This window comes from Sturnira hondurensis, unplaced genomic scaffold (genome assembly GCF_014824575.4).
Source record: "Sturnira hondurensis isolate 20B ecotype Veracruz unplaced genomic scaffold, ASM1482457v3 Scaffold0004338, whole genome shotgun sequence".
Classification (NCBI taxonomy): Eukaryota; Metazoa; Chordata; class Mammalia; order Chiroptera; family Phyllostomidae; genus Sturnira; species Sturnira hondurensis.
Window position 1 is genome coordinate 1,312,904 of NW_028076969.1, and position 20,676 is coordinate 1,333,579.

Sequence of the window (20,676 nt, forward strand, 5' to 3'; positions counted from 1 at the left end):
GAATGTTATATATTGTTTAATCATTTCTGCCTGACAATGATTGATGAGCTTTACATATACATGGTGTATTCCTATGCAAATTGAACCCAACAAAAGCTTGTCAAGGCAAGGGTTGGTGTGCTCTCCCCTTGAGAGAGTGGTCATGCTGTCCCTTTTTCTTCACAGAACTCAGTGGTCCATGTGAATTTGACTGGTCTCATCCATAATGCCTCGGACACTGCGGGTTGGTGTCTGCATCAGAAATACTACTCCGCTATATAAAAAAGTAAAGTTTTACTCTTTGTGACAGCATGAATGGACCTGGAGAACATTATTCTAGATGAAATAAGCCAGTCAGAGAAAGATAAATACCACATGATTTCACTCATATGTGGAATCTAATGAACAAACTGAAATAAAAGCAAAATCGAGACAGATTTATCATAAATAGAGAGCAAGCTAAAAGCTCTGAGGGGATGATTAGGGAGAGGAGAAATTGATAAAAAAAATTAAAAGTTCTCTCATGGATGTGGACAACAGTGTGGTGATTGTGGAGGGGAAAGAAGGATGAGTAGAGGTGGAAGAGGGTATAAAGGATATGAATGGTAATGGCAAAAAATGCAATAAAATATGGGGAAAAAAAAGAAAGCAAGATTCCCTGAACAAGTAGCTGATTTTAGGACAGGGACAGGAAATACAAAAATGAGCTTGGAGTATGTTGTGGTGCCAGAAAGTACGAAAGTTTTCAGAATAAAAATAAACAACCAACACCTAAAAACTTCACATTGATATTAGTGTGTCAAAGGGAGAGAGGACCCCCCAAAAGATTTCCAATATAAAGTATTATTATATTATAACCCAAAGTATAAAATAAGTATGTGTGAGACTATACTGATATAAATAAATGATTGAATGAATAAATAAATAAATAAATGACAGAGACTTGACAAATCTCCTGTGCAAAAACCATCCCAACTTCTATAGATACTCTGACCTTAAACTGTATATCTCCATATTTTTAAGTATGGGCTGCACAACATGGCCTTTTTTTTTTAATAAAAAAGTACAATATGTAAAAGGAACGGAAAAAAGTGACCTTATCAAGGAGAATTTGGCAAACACTGGCTCCAGCCAGGTGATCAAATTTAATATCCACAAGGATAAGTCATATTGATGGTATATACTATTCATATGATGCAATGAGAATAGTATTTTACTTTTGTGGTCTTCTGTTTAAAAGCATATTACTCCAGTCTAATCGTAGTGAAAATCATTTTAAAAATCCAACTTGAGAGAGATTCTCCAAAATACATAACCTATAGTGCTCAAAACTACCAAAAATCATCAAAAACAAGCAAAGTTTGAGGAACTGTCATGAACAAAAGGTGTCTAATAAGACAATCATTTCACGGGGAGGGGGGGGTGGGATGAAGTAATAGAAAACTACTCGAAAAATAATTAAATAAATTTTTAAAAATTATAATACTATATGATATCCAGATAAAGTCTTAGAACAGAAAAAGGAACATTAGGGAAAAAAAACCCTGAGAAAATCTGATAAAGTATGGAACTTCAGTCAATTTAAAAAATTGTGGAGAAAAGGAAAAGGAAAAAAATATACAGAAAACAATGATAGGATAATACAACTAGTCATTGAATAAGAAATGAAATATTTTTGTTTTATAAAGGAACACAAGATAGTATCTTATACTAATGTATCTCACTTAGATCAGGGAAGAAGCACCTATGAAGGGCCTTACAAATATAACACATAGCTGAATTAGAAAAGTTGAAGGTATTTTGTTGCTTCCAACAAATGTTAAATATCACATCCAGAGGGGAAAACTGCTTTATAATACAGAAAACAGACTTTTATCTTTTATTGTATATACATTATAGACCTTTCTTTCAAGAATGTTGTGAGGTTAAATAAAATAAAATTTAAAAAATATGTACCCCACAATAGAAAAATTTAAATAGTCCTATACATTTGGTCTTCCAATACTAATAACTTCATATAACTTACATAATTATATTTTATTCTATACAGAAACAAAAACACAAACAAAAATCCTCCCTTCAAAGAAACACTAGACTTTGCTGTTTTTATTATTGAAAAAAATAGAGAAATTACCCAACACATTTTGTAAAAGTGACATAAGTCTGCCACCATACTCCCCATACAAAAATGTATATTTATATACATATATAAAGTTTATAGTTTTCATAAATAGAAGTATTATATATTAAATTTTAGGTATATAAAGTTTATTTTATATAGAAGTATATAAAAAACTGGTAGGGCTGATAAATCAAGGCTCTCTCAAGAAACAAAAATAAAAGGCCAGTTTTTCTTATGAACACAGATGCAAAATAGAGAAAAATAGCAAACAGAACTTGAAATATATAAAAACAATGATACATTACAACCAAATTATATTTATAATGGAAATGTAAAAATGATTTAACATTTGAGAACCAGTTATTATAAGTTATCATATTAACAAAAAAAGTAGAAGAAACATATAATTGTCAATAGAGAAAGAAAAAGAAGCTAATAGAATTCTACCTCGGTCATGCATAAAAACAAAAAAACAACCAAATAACACTCCCCAAACTAGGGAATAAAGGGAAGTTACTTAATATGATAACACATATGTAAAAAAACAAATAAAGCAATTACTGTGTTTTATGAAATACTGGTTCCTATACCCCAAGTGTAGGAACAAGAAAGAATGCTAGCTATCACTATTTTTATTACTCATTGGAAGCAGAGGCCCTAGTCAGGACTGAGAAATAATGAATCTGAAAAAAAAGGACTTGGCCCTGGCTTGCTTGGCTCAATGGATTGAGCACCAGCCTGCAAACCAAAGGGTTGCTGGTTCGATTCCCATTCAGGTCACATACCTGAGTTGTGGGCCAGGTTCCCAATAGGGGGCATGAGAGAGGCAACCACATATTGATGTTTCTCTCTGTCTCTTTCTCCTACCCTTCCCCTCTGTCTAATAATAAATAAATAAAATCTAACAAAAGAATAAATATTAATAAAAGGATTAGGTATCTTTGCTGGGTAAAGCAATTTTGCTGTAGGTCCCTGCTTTTCATGACTTTGAATATTTCTTTCCAGTGCTTTGTAGATTGCAAAGTTTCTTTTGCAAAATCAGTTGACAGTCTTATGGGAACTCCCCTGTATATAACTAACTTCTTTATTCTTGCCATTTTTAAGATTCTCTCTTTACCTTTAACCTTTAGCATTAATTTATGATGTGTCTTGGAGTGGGCCTCTTTGCATCCATCTTGTTTGGGACTCTCTGTGCATGCTGAACTTGCATGTCTATTTCCTTCACTAAATTAGGAAATACTTATTTTATTAATTTTTAAAATAGATTTCCATTTTCTTTCTCTTTTTCTTTACCTTCTGCCACCCTACAATGAAAGTGTTGGGACTTTTGAAGTTGTCCTAGAGGCTGTTTACACTATCCTCAATTTTGGGGATTATTTTTTTCTTCTCTTTATGATGGTTGTTTTTTGCTTTTTTATGTTCCAAATAATTGACTTGATTCTCAGCTTCATCCACTTTACCATTGTTTCCTTATAAATTGTTTTTTTTCAATTAGTATATCTCTTGTTTCTGACGGTATTTTTTTTTTTTTATGCTGTTGAGGTCTTCACTAATTCCCTTGAGCATCTTTATAACCAGTGTTTTGAACTTTGCATCTGATAGATTGCTTATATCCATTTTGTTTGTTGGGGACCGCCCTGCCTAGTTTCAGGAGCTGAAATCCCCCATGGCTAAGGCTGAGTGAGTGATCTTCAAACCATAAGCCACCAAGGAGACAAAGCTTATCTCCCTGGCAGGAGCTCCACTTCTGCTCCTTTTTCCATAACTAGCCTTCAATGTTTGATCAGTTAGCCAATGATGGGTAAGATTCCCCAAGGGGGGAATCACTTAAGGTAGGCATGATCATGTGGAGTCCCCAGGGAAGGACTTGGGGGGCTATGGAGAAAGGGGGTGATGGACCCTTGCCCCTCGGCTTTGATGAAGCCTGAGTCTTCAGTCTCTCTGTGAGAAGTCTCTGAGAATTTTTTGGCTATCTGCCTTCTCTGCCTGACTTAAGCCTGAAAATAACGACAGAGGGTGGTGCAGCCTTGTGCTGGGAATGGCAGTCTCCTCAGGGTAATCAGGCACAAGAAAGAATTCCTAAAAGTCCTGTGAAATCTGTTTTGCTAAGAGTGCTTTCATTCATATGCTAAGGGTCTGAGCAGGAAATGAGTATGTCTGCCAAAGTTTCTGCACCCCCTTTCCTGACAGACACTGACTCAGACTAAGCCCTCAGATTTCTTTGAAATGTTATGTACTGTTTGATCCTTGCTGCCCTGTATTCCTGTGTATTACAACCCAACCTCTTCCTGGAAGAAGGGGCTCCTGGCCCTTCCCCTCTGAGGGATCGGCCACTTTTCCTCCCCAAGCAGATCATGTCTTGGTAGTGTTTACTTTTATCCCTGGCAGATGGGGGGACTTGGGGACAAAGTTGCCCCAACATTTGTTTAGTTCTTTTCCTGGAGATTTGTTGTATTCTTTCATTTAGGCCATGTTTCTTTATCTCCTCATTTTTGGCAGCCTCTCTGTGTTTGTATCTATATATTAGGTAGAACTGCTATGACTCTTTATCTTAGTAGCGTGGTCTAATGTAGCAGGTTTCCTATAGGGTCCAGTGACACATCACCCAAGCTGAGCACTTGAGGTACACCCTCTGTATGCAGTTGAGCCCTGATTGTTGTTGGCAGGTCAATGGGACAGATTTACAAGGCCACTCAGTTGCAAGGACTGGCTGTGACTATTGACCACAAATTTCCACTCTTTGTGGAGAAGCAGCTGTGCAGAGGCAGGGTGGTGGTGCTCTGAATCAAAGGGGTGTGGGAATAGAAGAAAAAACTAAAGGAGTACCTCATCATCAAACCATTATTATATGAAACGATAAAGGAAGTTACTTAAGAAAAAGAAGTCAAAACAACAAACAATTAAATGGCAAAAATACATATCTATCAACAATTGAATCTAAAAAACAAACTAAGCATACAAGAAAAAAAGACACAGAATCATGGATATGAATAGCATCTTGATGACTGCCAGAATAGAAGGGGTAGGTGAGGAAATGGGTGAAGAGATGAGGGAATTAAGTACAAATAGGTAATTACAGAATAGCTACGGGGATGTAAAGTACAGTATAGAAAATAGAGTAGCCAAAGAAGTTATCCACATGACCCATGAACATGAACAAAAGTATGGGGATTGCCTGAGGGAGTGGGCAGTCCTGGGTGTAAGTGGGCAAAGGGAGAAACACTGAGACAACTGTAACAACATAATCAATAAAATGTAATTTTAAAAAAGGATTAGGAAGGAAGAAATAAAAGTAGCAATTTTAGACAATGTAATTATGTATGAAAAAAATCCCAAAACATCTTGAGATAAATACTCCTGTAAATATATAATTTGTTCAAGGTCACTATGTACAAGATCAATACATGCATCTATGCAATAAAAATATAATATAGCAAAATAAAAGAAAATATCCATTAAAAATGCAAAAAATGCCATCTAGGCATACCTCTACAAAAGTTATATAATACTTTTTACACAGAAAACCCTACAACATTATTAGGAGAAAAACTACAAATACTCCAATAGAGAAATAAATCTGTTTATGAATTGTAATGTCTGATATTATAAAGATGTAAATTTTCTCAAAATTAATCCATAGCTTCAATGCAATTGCAAATAAAAATCCTAACAAGGGTGTGTGCTTGTACTTGTGTGTTTGTAAATTGAAGAGCTATTTTAAATTTTATTTAAATTCCAAATGCTCCCAAATGGCCAAGAACTATAATTTCTTTAAAAAAAAGTAAAAGAACCTATGCAGTTATGTATAAAGTCTTACAAAGTTACAGTGATGAAGATAGGGTATCATGCAAAAAAAAAAAAAGACAAGCCAATGAGAAAAAAAGATAATTCAGAAATAAACCCAAACACAAATGAAGAAAGGATTACTTTTTCAATAAATGGTCCAGGTCAATTGGATGTGAAAAGAAATGAATTTTGACTCTAATACCATGTATGAAAATTAATATAAATTGGGTTGAGGATAAAAAATAAAAGTAAAAATAAAGATTCAAAATTTTAAATATAAGTAAATATATTCTTGATCTCAGGATAGGAAAGCATTTATCAAACAGAACCTCTAAAAGCATTAATCATAAAAAGTAAGATTAAAAATTGGACTTTTCTTTATCAACAGCTACCACTGAAAGATTAAAAAGTGTTGGAGGTGTTAGCTAATGCTTCTAGGGCAATTATAATGTAATATAAATCAATCAAATCAATATTTTTGCACCCGAGACTTACACAGTCCTTTACATCAAATACAAATTTTAGAAAAGGGATGAAACAGGATAAAAAGGCAAGCTACAAAATGGGAGGATTTATATAATTGGTGACACTGCAGCTGTTATATAACACTGCGGTTGTTACTGTTGTATTTCAAATTACTCCATAATTAATGGCATAAGACTCCATTATGATATACCAATGTATTCAGTTGTTAGAAGCTTAAAAGCAATGCAATGGGGATAGCTTGTCACTGATGCTCAATGTCTGAGACCTCAGCTGAGAAGATTCAAAGGCAGAGAGTGACTTGCTGGTTGGAGGCCGCATGCGTGCCTGGTGCCTGGATTGGGCTGTGTTGCCTAAATGTGACCTCACCAGGCTGACAGATTACCTCTATAGCATCGTCAAGGTGGTAGAACTTCTTACAAAATGGCTCAGGGCGCATAGGCTTCCCTGGTGGCACAAATGTTTCAGAAAACAAATTGGAAGCTATTATTATTTATATCCTAGCATCAAAGTTCACATGGTATTATTTTTACCATGTTGTGGTGGTCAAAGTAAATATAAGCTCAACTGAAATCAAAGGTAGAAAGTAAATATCTCACTTCAAAGTGGGAAAAATGTCAGTAAATTTTATTGTCGTTTATTTAAACTACCCACACTCATATATAGAATATATAAAATGCTCCTTGTATATCATAATGACAAAGACAGACAATACCCTTCCCCAAAAGAACAGAAAATAGCCCAAAGACTTCAAATTATAAGAGAGTAAATTACTGTTATGCTTTATATGAACTCTATTATCCTACTTGCATATTCAGACATATTCATTTTTTTAAAAAAGATATTAGACACTACATAATTTTAAAGTGCTAATATAGGAGATTGTAACTTGCTGTATGTGAAGAATGGATGGAATTTGAAGAAATGAGAAAGGGAAATTATTTAACATCTAACCTCTCCTCCCAGGTAAAGATTGGTCTTTGCAGCTATGATCTGTGCTTGAGAATTAAGATTGAGAACGTATTGATAGTAAAAGGACATCTATTAACTCATCTAACCAGGCTTCATGGTCCCCCCCTTCTGGAGAAAGCCCCGTTTTCAGGGACATGACCCGTATATACAGTTAAAGCAGAAGCAGTCATATCCACATAACACAACTCTCCTCTAGTATAAATCACAGATTAAAAGTGGGCCCAATATTTAGGCTAGGATAATCAGCTCTCCCTCTAGTTGGACCAGTTGGCTATTGTGAAAAGTCTGTGTGTGTCATCTTTGGACAAGCAGACTGGGAACCAGAAATCTCACAAACTACTTCCAGCCATATCTTTCACTCCATGGATTCACAAGCATAGAAAATTAGTGTGAAGAAGAATAATGAACTAGATGCAAATAATGAAACAAAAAGATGAAATATATGGAAAGAAAATTGAGTCATCGAACCCTTAGGTCCATCTTTTTCTTCATCACAAGATATTTCCTAGCTTTGTTAACAGTAAGACATACTTATAATTCATTGTCCTTTTTGTTTAACTGGGTTTGTGAACATACATCAAATAAAGTTGACTAATGCAAGAACAAAAGAGAGCTGAATGTGTAGTCCCAGGCAATTGTAGGCTCAATGAAAAGCATATTAATAATGTTTATTGAGGATTTACTTAATGGTGGATATTACTTCATTTAGTCCTCCCAAAAGATCATACATGTAAGCAATATCCCCCTATTAGAGTAGAGAAGATCTGACACTTAGGGCACCTGAGTAATGTACCCAATTTTACACTAGACAACAGAAGACCTGAACATTAAGCCTCTTAGATTCCAAAGCCTTTGCTCTTTGTTTGTTTATTCTATACATCAGATTCAGAAGGCTAAATCATAAGCAAGAATTAGATTTGAAATGAAATGCAGAGTAAGTTGTAGTGTGCAGAGATTCTTGGATCCAAACATACACTTTATAGAAGAGTTATGAACAAGCCTTGGGACAGGAGAGGCTATAAAGCAAGGCAAACCTGATTAGATTTTTTTTCAGTTGAAACTTTTTTAATTGTATTTTTCCATTGCCATTTAGTCCCTTTACACCCTGCCCAGCAATCATGTTGTCTGTGTCCATGAATCCTGTTCCCTTCTTGCTCAATCCCTCTACCCTTTAACCTCCCTTTGCCCACTTAGCTGTCTGTCATCTTGCTCTCTACCTAAAAGTCTGTCTGTTTTCCTTGTTCAGGTTGTTCATTAGATTCCACATATGAGTGAAATCATATGGTATTTATATTTTTCGGAATGATTTATTTTACATACCATAATATTCTCCAGGTCCAACCATACTGTTGCAAAGGGTACATTTTTTCTTTTTTTTTTACATCCAAATGGTATTACATTGTGTAAACATCCCATAGTTGTTTTGTGCACTAATCTACTGATAGACAATTGGGTTGTCCCCATATCTTGGTAATTGTAAATAATGCTGCAGTGAATATAAATGTGCTATGTCCTTTCAAATTAGGGTTGTGAATTCCTTTGATATATGTATTCCCAGAAGTGGGATTGCAGGATCAAAGGGCAGATCCATTTTTTTTTATTCTTTGAGTTATCTCCATACTGCTTTCCACAATGGCTGTAACAATCTGCCTACCCAACAGTGGAAAAGGGTTCCCCTTTCTCCACATCCTCACCAGTACTTGCCATTTGTTGATTTATTGATGATAGTAATTCTAACAGGTGTGAGATGTTATCTCATTCTGGTTTTAATTTGCATTTCTCTGATGATTAGTGACATTGAGCATCTTTTTATATGCCTATCGGCCATGTCTATGTCCTCTTTGGAAAATTTTCTATTTAAATCTTTTGCAAATTTTTAAAATTGGATTGTTTGTTTTTCTGGTGTTGCATTTTGTAAGTTCTTTATACGTTTTGGATATTAACCCCTTATCAGATGTGTTGGTGAATATGTTCTCCCATTCTGTGGGTTGTCTTTTTATTTAGCTGATGTTTTCCTTCTGCTGTGCAAAAACTTTTTAGTTTAAAATAGTCTCATCTGTTTATTTTTTCTTTCATTTCTCTTGTCTGGAGAAATATATACAATAAAATATCACGATAATCAATGTCCTGAGATTGCTGCCTATGTTTTCTTCTATGACTTTCATGGTTTTGGGTCTAACATTTAAGTCTTAAATTCATATTGAATTTATTCTTGTGTGTGGTTTAAGAAAGTGGTCTAGTTTCATTTTTCTGCATGTATCTGTCCATTTTTTCCAACACCATTTGTTGAATCAACTCTTTAGCCCACTGTTTGTGCCTGCCTCCTCTGTCAAATATCCATTGACTATAAAGATGTGGGTTTGTCTCTAGGCTTTCTATTCTGTTCCATTGATATATGTGTCTGTTTTATGCCAGTCCCATGCTGTTTTGATCGCTACTATGGCCTTATAGTATACTTTGATATTAGGTACAATGATTCCCCCAAGTTTTCTCTTTTTTCTCAGAATCTTTGCTGCTGTGTGAGGCCTTTGATGGTTTCATATAGATTTTTGAAATATTTGTTCTAGTTCTGTGAAATATGTCATTGGGATCTTGATAGGAATAGTGTTGAATCTATAGATTGATTTGGGCAGCATGGATATTTTAATGATGTTAATTCTCCTATCCATGAACATGATATGTGCTTCCACTTACTTTGTATCTTCTTTAATTTCTCTCTTCAGTGTCATAATACTTTGAGTAGAGGTCTTTTACATCCTTAGTTAATTTTATTCCTAGGCATTTTACTCTTTTTGAAGGTATTGTGAAAGGCATTGTTTTCTTAATTCCCTTTTCTGTTAGTTAGTTATTGGCTTATAAAAATGTAAGTGATTTCTGGATATTAATTTTATATCTTGCTACTTTGATAAATTCATTTGTAAGTTCTAATAGTTTCTTGGTGGAATCTTTGGGGTTATCTGTGTACAATACCATGCCATCTGAAAATAATGACAGCCATATTTCTTTCTTTCCAGTTTGGATGCCATTCATTGCTTCTTGTCTGATTGCTGTGGTAGGACTTCCACTATTTTGTGGAATAAGAGAGGTGAAAGCAGACATCCCTGTCTTGTGCACAATCTTAAGGGGCACACTCGTAGTCTTTTCCTATTGAGTATGATGCTGGCAGTAGGATTATCTTATGTGGCCTTTATTATATTTAGATATGTTCCCTGTAACCCCACTTTGCTGACAGTTTTTATCATAAATGGGTGCTGGATTTTATCAATGCTTTTTCTGCATCTATTGATGTGATCATGTGGTTTAATCCTTCATTTTGTTTATGTGGTGAATCACATTTATTGATTTGTGAATGTTGTACTAACCTTGCATTCCCAGAATAATTACTACTTCATCATGGCTTATGATTTTTTCAATGTCTTGCTCTATTTGGTTTGCTATTATTTTTGAGGATTTTAACATCAAGTTTGTCAGAAATATTGGCCTCTAAATTTCTTTGTTTGTAGTGTCTTTATTTGGTTTTGAAATTAGGATGATGCTAGCATTGTAAAATGAGTTTGGGAGCCTCTTCTCATGAATTTTTGGCAATAATTTGAGAAGTAGAGGTGTTAGTTATTAGAATGTTCAGTAAAATTCACCCGTGAAGCCATCCTGGCCAGAATTTTTGTCTGTTGGGAGGGGTTTTTTAAATTTTTTTATTACTGCTTCAATTCCTTTAGGTATAATCTGTTTATTCAGATTCTCTGATTCTTCTTGATTTAGTTTGGAAGATTGTATGTTTCTAGGAATTTATTCTTTTCATTCAGGTTGTCAAGTTTGTTGTAATACAAGCTTGTAGTATTTTCTTACAATGATTTGTATTTCTTTGGTGTTAGTTGTTATTTCTTCTCTTTCATTTCTCATTTTATTTATTTGGGTCCTTCTTCCTATTTTCTTTATGAGTCTGGTTAAAGTTATGTCAATTTTGTTTATCTTTTCAAAGAACAAGCTCTTGGACTCCTTGATCTTTGGTATCATTTCCTTAAATTGTATTTTGTTTATTTATTTTCTGATCTTTATTATGTCCTTTCTTCTACTCACTTTGGACTTTATTTGTTGTTCTTTTTTCATATTCCTTTAATTATAAAGTTAGATTGTTTAATTGAACTTTTTCTTGTTTTTTGAGATAGGCCCATAATGCTATGAATTTCTGTCTTAGGATTGCTTTCTTAGTGTGCCACAGATTTTCGATTGGTGTGTCTTCATTTTTGTTTGTTTGTTTCAAGGCATTTTTTCTTGATTCCATTGTTGATCCATTCATTGTTTAACAACATTTATTTTTCTCCCTTATTTTTTCATATTTTTCAGTGTTCTTGTGATTAATTTCTATTTTCATAGCATGTGGTCAGAGAAGATGCTTAATATGATTTCAGTCTTCTTAAATTCATTGAGTTTTGTTTTGTGTCCTAACATGTGGTCTATTATAGAAAGTATTCTATGTGCACTTGCATAGTATGTATATTGTGCTGCTTTGGGATGAAATGCTCTGAAGATATCCGATTAATCCATTTGATCTAGTGTGTGGTTTAAAACCACTGTCTCCTTGCTAATTTTCTTTTTGGAAGATCTATACATTGAAGGCAATGGTGTGTTAAAATTCCCAATAATGATGGTATTTCTATTGACCTCTCTCTTTATGTCCATCAAGATTTGCTTTACATATTTAGGAGCTACTATATTGGGTGCATAAATTTTTACTAGGGTTACATCCTCTTGTTCTATTGTTCTCTTTATCATTATGCAGTGTCCTTCTTTGTCACCATAGACTTTGTTTCAAGTCTATTTTGTTGTATATAAGTACTGCTACCCCAGCTTTTTTTTCATTTGCATGAAATATCTTTTTCCATAACTTTAATTTTGCACTTGATTTTAGCCAAAAGGCTGAGAAGTGATCCACCCCTTCACTTTTACTGTGTGTATCTTTCAATCTGAGATTGGTCATTTGGAGGCAGCATATATTTGGGTTTTGTTTTCTTATCCATTCAGCTACCTTATGTCATTTTGTTGTATTATTTAAACCATTTATATCTAAAGTGATTATTGATAGATAAAAATTCAGTGCCATTTTATTGTTAGACTATTTTTCTCTTTTTAAAGCTAGCCCTTTAACATTGGTTGCATTACTGCTTTGGTGTTAACAAACTCCTTTAGTTTTTCTCATCTTGGAAGTTCCTTATTTCTCCTTCAATTTTAAATGATATCATTTCTGCATAAAGTAACCTTGGTTTTAGATTCTTGCTTTTCATCACCTTGAATATTTCATGCCACTCCCTTCTGGCCGAAATGTTTCTTTTGGGAAATCAGATGACAGTCTAATTGGTGTTCCCTTGTATGTAACTACCTGCTTTTCTATTGTGGCTTTTAGGATTCTCTCCTTGTATTTAAGCCTTGCCAGTTTATTTATGATATGCCTTGGTGTAGGCCTCTTTGGGTCCAACTTGTTTGGGACTCTTTGGGTTCCCTGGACTTGTATGTCTTTTTCCTTCAACAGATTCAGGACGTTTTTAGTCATTATTTCTTCAAACTGGTTCTCAATCTTTTATTTACTCTCTTCTCCTTCTGGTATTCTCATGATATAAATGCTGTTATGCTTCATGTTCTCAAAATGTTTCTTAAGCTCTCCTCATTTTTTAAAATTCTTTTTGCTGCTCTGCTTGGATTTTTTTTAAACCTTGTCTTCCACAGCACTGATTCAGTCCTCTGCTTCATCTAACCTACTGTCTAATACTCCTAATGCATTCTTTATTTTAAATATTGCACTCTTTATTTTAAATTGGTCTGTTTTCATGGTTTCTGTGTCTTTTTTAATGCTGTTGAGTATCCTTGTAATCACTCTAAACTCTCTATCTGATAGATTGTTTACCTCCATCTCATTTAGTTCTTCTGGAGAATTCTCTTGTTCTTTCATTTTGGGCTTGTTTCTTTGTCTTCCCATTGGCTGCTTCTGTGTATTTGTTTCTATGTATTAGTAGATCTGCAAAGACTCTTGTGTAGGCCTTTGTCAGATGCTGTTTGTGACTTCCTCTGGTCAATCTGTTTGGAGATATCAGCAACTCACTATTTGTGGTTTCCTCTGGTGGGCTGGGTGTGTGTAGAAAGAACCAGTGCCACACCAAAGCCAGATTTTGTCAGCACCAGGCCCAGGGGAGGATCAGCTAAAGTCTCAGAACTTCCAAGATCCCCCTTAGTTGTTAAAGTAATCATTGATATGAACTCCAGCTGTACTGAGCAGCCCTGCTTAAACTTAATGGGGTTGGGCAGAGTAATTCCTGCTAGTGGGGCTACTGCTTCCCCTCTGGTTGATGCCACTTCAAGAGGAGTCCTCTTCCTGAACAAGGCGGCCTCTGCAGTATGGTGGAATGACTTAGCACAGAGATCTTGATGGCTTATCCCTCAGTTCTCTCCCTAGAGCCATCAGCCCCAGATATTCCTCAAGTCCCTCTAGTCCACTCTGCTGCCCTTTTGCCAGAGCTTAAGTGGCTGAAAATGAAATTCTGTGTGCTGGCCCTTCAAGAGGCTCTGTGTACCTCCAGCCATCTCTCCCTGGACGAGAGAAACCCTGCTGTTTTTCACACTGTATGTTATTTGGGTTTTGTTTTCCAGCCCTGGTGCTGTAGGCTGCTGAAATACCTCTCCAGAACTTCAACTGCCACCTGTGTGAGCCCAGTCAGCCCTCTCATGCCTACTCCAGACTCTCCCCAGGCACATTGTGGTGAACTGGCTTATTCCATCTGGGCACGGATTTAAAGCTTATCTCCAGCTAGTTTTCAGTTGGTTATTCAGGTTTATTTCTCTACAAGTTTGTTGTAATTCTAGATTGGTCTGGGAGAAGGTTAGTGCTGCTTCCACACACTCCTCCACCATCTTTGGTCCTTTGAATAGATGTTTTCAATAAATGTTTCCAAAATTATTTTTAGGCTGGGCAAATGACCAACTCAGCATATTACCACTATGGGCGGGGAGGGGGAATAATGATATATCATGGTACAATTTTAAACATTTTTATGCATTTGGAAATTAGAGTATTTGGATTCATATTTTAACTACAACCTATATATACACACACACACACACACACACACACACACACACACATATATATATCTTAAAGTCTAGTAATTAGACAATTATTAGCCAATATTTCTGATGATATTAATGTATGCATCACTATATACTATGGGATTAATAAGTCCACTCACAACAAGCTAAATTAAATGTTATGGAGCTAAATTAACACAGATTTCTAACTAAAAGTAATCATTTATCCAATTTAAAATGAAAACCAAGGGAAAATACCACTGATGTTATTTTATATCTATAACAACCAATACCAGATCCTTCCATAGAAATCTGAGCATTTCAACACTGTTTCACATAAAGTAGAAGCTTTGCAATGTTGACACATACAACATTTTAAATAAAATAAAATAAAAATGTCCCATCATACTATTTTTTTTAAGTTTAGAAATTCAAATTTTAGTAATTCTTAGTAACTCAATGACTTTGTGGTGACTTTTAGTAAGCTGAAAACTGAAGAATAAATTTCTATAGAAGTGGGCATCATTCACCAAAAAGATAAAAAGAAAGGATTTATATTTGGGGAATATCTCACAGACTACCAGATGCTGACAAATAAACCTTGGTCTAAAATTCAAGTATTACTATTTCAGATGTGAAAATCATGACTAAAGAACAAGATGAAAAGAAACATAAAGATATCCTAAATGAAGTAGACACTATATATTGGAAATGAGTGAGAAACTATCATCGACCAAGCTTTGATTTGAAGCATTTTGGCTTTGGGAAGCACGGAAAATTCTTTTTTTTTTAAGGATTTTATTTATTTATCTTTAGAGGGAAAGGGAAGAAGAGAAATATCAATGTATGGTTGCCTTTTGTGAGTCCCCTGCTGGGAACTGGCCTGCAACCCAGGCATGTGCCCTGACTGGGAATCAAACTGCGATCATGTGGTTCGCAGGCCCACGCTCAATCCACTGAGCTACACCAGCCAGGGCAGAAAGTTCTTAATCAGAAAACTTACATGATGGAATTTGTATGTTAAGGGATTTGTGGAGGTAGCAGAGTGGAGGCTGGATGGGTGCAGGGCACAGTTAAGCAGTGAAATCATGCAGAAAGCCTTCCCAGGAATTGTCCACTGAACTACTGTGATCACACACAGCCTGGAGAGAAATGATCTAATATGAAGGACTTGCTAAAAAATAAATGAGGGAAAAGGAAAACAAAAGAGTCAAAATCCAGCAGAGCAAGAGAACAGTGGTTCTACTCGTGTGGACAAAATAAAAAAGTGATTACCAGTTGTATCCTGCTTCCAAGGGACATATTAAATTTGAAGCAACTATAGAAATTCAAATAAATACATGTTTTAAGCTAGTGGAGTCAGTAACAAAAAGAGAGGACAAAGGTAAAATTGAATGCTGAAGATATAGATTAGAGAAATAAATAATAATGGAGATGTTAATCAAATCCCTGAAGAGTAAATAAACCAATAGACTGAGTACACAGAAAGAAGAGACTGGAACACATGGGAAGCTTCATTGTTAGGAAGTAGAAGAAAAGAATGGGCTCTTGTAAAATATAGAACCAGAAGAAAGGACCAGAGTTGGGAAGAAAAAGGAGAAAGTATATACTTGCAAAAGCCAAAAGAAGAAAGTATTTCAGAAGAGGGGCACGTGGCCACTGACACTGAGCATGAGAGTTCAAATGAAAACTAAACCTGGGGAAACAACACTGCATAGGCGGGAAACATAAGGGCATTTTTAATATCTTCCAAGTGAAACATCTGAGTAAAATGTGGACACAGGAGATTAAGTATAGGAACTTCAGAAAATAAATAGGGAGATTATGGAGGCAGAGGCGTAAGTGGAAGGATCAGGGGCTTGGCAGAAGAAAGAAACCCTAAAATGGCATTACAAAGATGGAGCAGTACCAGGCAAATACTGTTATTATTAAGAAAGGTTACTGTCTAAACACAAAGCGTACTATAGTAGCAGGGAGTTCTTTCATAATGAAGCTATGCAATGTCCCATTTTGTCAATTTGAGTTTTAATTAAAACAACTGATAAGAAACATCTTGACATTTCAGAGTTTGTAAACTAATGTTTTCCCTTTAAGGTAGAATGAAAATACTAACTGCTAGGGAGATACTCCTCCATGGCATATTTAGTAAAATAGTGTCTTATTAGCAGCTTCATTAATCTATGCATCCAACCATCCTACAGAGTCTATCTCAATTTTTGTCATTCTGAATGAGGGCATCTGTTAATTTTTCCATTACTGAGCCATTTTATATTTGTAATAAATATAAATAAGAGTTTTATTTATTTATAAAACTAAATTTTATAAATGAATAAAATTTATAAAAATAAATAAGAGTTTCATCTTACTAGCTTTAACCAATTTCTCAAATTTAACCAGGATATAATGTGTACTGATCTAAATTGACATCATGCTGCAATGCTCTTACGTTTGTTTTATCTTTAAATTATACTTTTCATATTTCTTCATGGATCTAATGAATTGTTAATGACAATACTCACTAATATTATATTTAGAAGTATCTTATGAGAAACTCAGTGCATGTCCCTCCAGACTGACAGAGTGACCTAGAAAAGTTGGCCTAGCAAAGGCTCCTAGAAGGGGTATTTCAAATTATTTTTCAGTGGTACAATCAAATGGCTATCACTTCTTTCAAATCAGTACTGGTACTTTCCTTCTGTTAATTCTGTTAGACCTGCATCTCATTTATTCATTTGGTTTCCATTATTGCACTGGGGAAAAAATGAACTTATTTGGTCTCATTTGTTTGTCTCAAATGTATCTGGCTTTACAGTGATAGCAGATGGATATAAAAATACATGCATGTATCTACTTTGCCTCTCTTCTTGGCAAGTGAATTTGTTCACAACACTTTCTGTGGCCCATCTTGCATTTAATGTCACAAAGGGGATTCATTTTTTGGCAGTGAATATTAGTTGCCTAAAGAAAGGGGGTCATAACTTCTATTTTCATTTTTTTATTAAAATCATATTATGTCAGGGTGTAATTACCATTTTTGATGCAGTATAATTTATTCAGTGACCTTGGACCATGTTCCTTTGCTAATCTGAAAAGTTGAATCAGTATACTAATGATTTCTGCAACTTTACATACTTTCTTCTAATATAAGACCTTACAAAACTCAGTTTTTAGCTGAATACCTGTTTTACAGATAGGAAAATATTCGTGAATTTTAATAAAAAAAAAGCAGAGGCCAGTGTGAAGCTTTTAAAAGTGAAACAAAATCTGAGTTACATAGAAAAATAAATGTTTATTTTTTTTACTTTTTATGAATTCATTATCTTCAGACTGAGTATTATTTGAGTAAAACCTCATTTAATATATTTAGTCTCTAGAATTCAACCATTACTTATCTTGCTGCACCTAATTCTTGAACAAGCATGAAGAAAAAAAAACATTAAGGACAATGTACAAATAAATAAATTAAACCTAATAGTTTCAGATGATGATTTGGTATTCTTTCTAAACAAATGTTTAACCTTAACTAAATAATTCTTTTCTAAACCCATCCATTTATGGACATGGGTTTTGATGCATAATAGTTAGAAAAGGTAGAGAAAAGGCAGTCACTTTTGTAGCCGATGATGGTGGTTGCATAATGGTTCCAAACTATGCCCAGTGTGGTCTGTCTTCTAGTACAGGCTTGTTGCCACTAACACTTCCGCCACATCCAGCTCTGATTCACTTCAAAGTTCAACCACCTTTTGTCATGCATTATTTTACATCCATCTCATCTATTTGGTAAAACGACCAACCCAGAGTAATTCTTCATTCAGTCTCCCTTATAATCTCAAGCAACTGCTCCTCAAAAAAATATGCTATACTATATATCCATAACTTCATTATAAAAATAAACCAACAACCTAAAATTAGATATTTGTGTGTGTGTGAATATGTACTTCAGATCTATAAGTTATGTTTCTTAAACTGTAGGTCAAACTTTTAGTAGGTTGTGTACTTAATTTAGTAGTTAAAAATGCATTTTTACTTTTTTAGCAAAATATAGGAGGATAGAAAACAGACACCACACTGCTTTATTGGTAGTATATCAAAGCACTATTTCTTAAAACACTTTTTAATTATGTGTGTGTATCATGGGTTATACTATAAAATGATTCTTACTGTGATTCATGATCAAAATAGCTCACTGATTTAGAGAGAGAATATCAGAGAGAATATGGAGCAACTGGAATGCTCAGACACAGCTGTTGGAAACGCAAAGTGGTTTAACCACTTTGGAAGGGACTACAGTTTCTGACAAAGTCTGTTACCAGAAGACTGAGTAATTCTAAGTATACACAAGAAACATTAAAACATATGATAACAATAAAATTTGCATTTGAATATTCATAGGTGCTTTCTACATAGTAGCCAAAATACTAGAAACAACCCAAAGGCCCATCAACTGATGAATTGATAAACAATTTGCCCATCCATACAGTGGCATAATTTTTAGAAATTAAATATTCTAATTACTGACATATGCAACAACATAGCTAAATCTGTAAATCATTATGTTCTATAAAAAAGGAAATCAAAAACACAATATGTTATATTATTCACTTATACGAAATTCTAGAAAAGGCAAAACCATAGTGACACAAAGATCAGCAGTTGCCAGGAACTGGAAGTGAGAGAATGGTTTTGTCTAAAAATGGGATAAGGCAAACTTAGGTTAAAGAAAATGTTCTAAATTATTATTACAGTTGAGAACACAAAACTGTATACATTTCTCAATACTCATCAAAATGTACAGTTAAAATAAGTGAATGTTATTGTATGTAAAGTATACCTCAATAAAGCTGCATTTAAAAATATCAAAGCAGAGAGATTTTTATAAATCTTTTTAGATGCCTGTAATGATCAAAAAAGTATTCCTTGATAACTGCAGTATTGCTTAACTCTTAACATTAAAATATAAGTAGTGTATAGGACTTTGTTACACTTTATAATTTTCTTTACTTCAACTCTCATTCTTAATTTATCTTCCATTTATATAAATATAAGTATAGTACATTATATTAAACTTTAATCATTTATGAATATGGTAAATGGAGGTGATTTAAACTTTTCCTATAAGGTATTTTTCCTCTAAAAGCAAAAAAAAAAAAAATGCCACTTTTTCTTTGGAGTTATATTTTATGGGTTTCTTACACTTGTTTGACAACATTGTGTGAGACAATATGAGTCAACTTAAAAATTAGTCTTCTGAATAGAAAATATTATTAAATAGATTTCCTATGACAATTAGGTTAAAGGGTAATTTTTTGGTTATTGACCTTTTCCAGGAGAAATTTCCTATTATTTCCAGATCTTCAATGTGCCCACCTTAAAGTGAAAGCATACCACCACATTGTGTTTGCCTCATGTCTTCTAGTAGATGAGGCTTTTGTGTCCCAGGGTGAATGTGAGTGTAGGAAATATAAAAAAGGAGTTGACCTTAATTTCCAACTCTAGGTTTGCTGACTCAACAGGTAGTTTGGTCCCAAAATCTAATTGCTGGTTTTTGTTTTCTTCAGGAGTTATAAAAGGATCAGTAAATTATATCCAGAAAACATTTTGCAGACTCAAAGCTTCTTAAGACCTACATTCCTTTCCACTCAAAAATCTTAAACCATCTATTTCACAGGTGGCAAAACAGGGCCTGTGGGCTGAATCTGGCCCTCCACCTTGTTTTATCTGGCCTGACGCCTTCTTTCCATCCACCAGCAGCACCAAGCTCTCATTTAACTGTTAAGGAGTAGTTACATTTATCCAGTCCTAAAATTACATTTGGCCCTTTGGAGGCAAACTTGAAGCTGATGTGATCCCCAGTGAAGATGAGTTTGACATCTATCATCTATTTTTTATGTAAAAGATGTTCAAATAAAGGAATAAATGTCTGTTAAACTAAAAAGAAAATCATTTCTCTCTGCTCCAACTGAAAATTGCTTCAAAATTTTTTAAAGAGTTCTTTTGAGTCTATCAATTTTCCACCCACTCCCCTTCCATAACAACTGATTCCAGTAGAGTCTGAGTAGCTGACTAAGCAACACTCATCCCTTAGCAGAGGGAAGTCTTTACAGGGGAAGATCAGACTTTACACAAAGCTATATATTTAAGTAAGTAGGTAAAACTGAGTAGCATCTGGCCTTGAATAAAAACAGTTCTGAAAAAAATAATTGCCTAAAACATAATTACAGATCGCTTGTCAAAAATGCGGCTAAAAAAGAAAAAACTAA